Raw genomic sequence first — 2,962 nt, forward strand, 5'->3', positions numbered from 1 at the left:
AATGCACTGGACAATCAGCCGTTGAAGGTTGACATGAAGATCAAGGAAGACATCTCGTGCATTGGTAGCCATAAGGTGCGGAGGAACAGGCATCAATTCCTTAAATGTGTCGAGAAGTGACATAAATGTCCACCCTTCTCGTGAGGCGTGCATCCGTGAAGTGAGCTTAGAGAAGTTTTGAATCGGCGATCTAGCAAGAGATGTGGATAGAGCACATAAAATGAAGTATTTTTGCTTTTTACAGTAAGAGCAAACTCCCTATGGTTAGAGAGTTACAGCTCCCACGATTTCAATATATGAACAAAAATCATTACATTTTTACCACTTCCAACTTGTTGGCCCAATGATGACTTTCTTTTGTGAAGGGGGAGGTCTTGGGTTCCAATCCTACTCTTTAATAAAAAGAGAGGAGAGGAGAGGAGAAGGAGAAGAGAAAGAGAAAGAGAAAGAGAAGAAGAAGAAGAGAAGAGATAGGGGGGCGCGGGATCTGCTGTTACTCTTTTGCAGGGGCTCAGAAAACAGTCTGCGACCAGAGGCCACAGCAGTCCAGAGAACTGTCACGCAGGTGAGTGCAGAAAACTGTCTGCAACCAAAAGTCACAGTAATCCAGAGAACTGTCGTGCGGGTGAATGCAGAAAACTGTCCGCAACCAGAAATCGCAGCAGTCCAGAGAACTGTCGCACAGGAGACGCACGAATCGAATGCACGCGCAGTAGCTTAGAAAGAGCACAGATGGTATAGTTTTGTAGATGTAACCCGTACGAGTAGAAGATTCGCCACTAGCCGTGGAGATTCATATCCCAGCAGCCACACCAAAACTTTTAGCTGGAAAAGTTATCGAGACCAGAGGCTAGAGGCTAAATATGGCGACGCTCAAAGGCCATAGAGAAAAGGAGATCATGAGGGCGAAGGGATGTCATAGGGGTGAAAAAGGAATTAGAAGTGGAGGGAAGGAAAAGGGAGACTATGACACAAGGGGAAAGGAGAGGGGGAAGAGAAGCATGTACATGATAGGAGGAGGAATGTTGAGATGTAGACATCAATGGAAGAGAACCATACTTTATTTGAAAGAAGGGATGAGAGGGAAATATCAAAATACTAGCTAAGTGGCTTTACAAGAATGAGCGTGTCCCATCAAGGAATTGCCCCTTCCTTTTATTGCCAAAAGAGGGGGTCTCTCCACATTAATGTATCCTCCCACATGCATGGTGTGTGTGGAAAAGTCTCCCATGTGGGCTAGGTGGTTACGCACTCTCAATTGTGTGCGACAACCCTTTGCCTCAATTTTCCACATAAATCAAGCCCCATATCTCAAGTCTATGATACTCCCTTGGTCTCTTTCCAATTTTATAATATGTTCAAACCTCTAGGAGGACAAGTGGAGGGTTGGCACAAGGAATCTTGCCACCTCATCCTACTTTCCCCATTATTTAACTAGCTCTCTTGGTCCTTCTATACCTCCCCCACATGGGCCTATCCCATATGGAGGGAATAACTCAATATAATATCTATCTCCACCTATTTTATATTGCTTCTCCCATGGACTTTGAGCTATATCTCACTAAATGCAGCCTAGGTGGAGGGGTGGCACATGGAGGAGCCATGCCACCTTGCATTTTATAATATTACTATTATGGATTATGTACAACACACCTTATGGGTCCTCTTACATGGAAGGGTGGCACATGGTCATGCCCTGCCACCTCAACCCTGGGCCCTATGCACACCATATTTTATTATACTATTGCCACATATACAAACACACACACATATTAATGCCTTTTTCCTTAGACAATTTTATCCATAACACCACTTACCAATTTGGCCATCACTTCTCATGTTCTTTGCCAATTGCCCCTAGCATTAGTCTAATACAAATAAACGCCACTAAATTGTGCATAATATACATGTTCCCTTGTATTCTCACTTGCTATATTTCATTCTTCCCTTCGAAACAAAACTTCTCATACCTACAGACACTGCTTGACTACTTTCAGCATTTTTTGTCTGCTCCCTCAATCTACCTTGAATCAAATCAATGAACATCTAGGCAATACATGCATGCATAAAATTTGATGCCACTACAGTTGCTAGTAATTAGAATTTGGCAGAAACTTTCCAAATAATCAACCAATGAAATCAATAAAATCTGGGCCACATGTCTGGTAATTAAGTCTCATAGCATCAGTGGTTGGCGTAGCCATAACCCTACTTAAGCCTTTTGACTCTTTCATTTCCTTTCTTTATTGCCATTTTTGAACTCCCTTACACTCTTCCTACAACTTCTATACTCCCTTGTAGTCTTCTTGCAACTTCTATCCTCTCTCCCAATGGATTCCCCCAAATCACTGAGCTCGAAAATGTGTCAGTCCCCTCTCCAAAGGCCGAGATATCCTCATACAACCTTCAAAACCCCTCTACAGAATCCGAGAGCTTCTCACACAACTCCCCTGCCCCCTTCTTAATATGGTCAGTTATGAAGGCATTTGAACCTCGGAGGTCTCTCTAGATAACTTCACCAAGTTGATAGAGTTTGTGGACTTGAAGGATGGATTCATTGTTTGTAAGAGTAATAAGATTAGCATCAATGAAGGATTGATTGAAAAGGTGCTACACATTCTTGGAGGTGACAAGAAGCACAATTCTTAGAGAGGTCTTGGAAGAGAAATGATCTTTCAACTCATTATGCCAATGCTCATACTAGTATAGATGGTGGAATCAAGGTGTCGAACTTGCCAGGAGATGTTCAAGAAGTATTGAAAGAAATAAGGTAGTTCTTTCTTGATAGGAGGGGAACAATGAAGTTTTGACATGTTCAAGCAATAGTAGAGAAATCGAATGATCATTTGAATTCTTTCTCTAAGGTGATCCCCAAGAGCGTGCTGACTAACTTGATGAATTTCTTGGATGGAAAATCTAAATTGTCACCTTAGGTAATGATAGTTGGAATCTACTTGATGGG

The sequence above is a fragment of the Dipteris shenzhenensis genome, chromosome 7, assembly GCF_047967505.1.
Source record: "Dipteris shenzhenensis isolate YYH24624 ecotype China chromosome 7, Dip_SZ_1.0, whole genome shotgun sequence".
NCBI classification, from domain to species: domain Eukaryota; kingdom Viridiplantae; phylum Streptophyta; class Polypodiopsida; order Gleicheniales; family Dipteridaceae; genus Dipteris; species Dipteris shenzhenensis.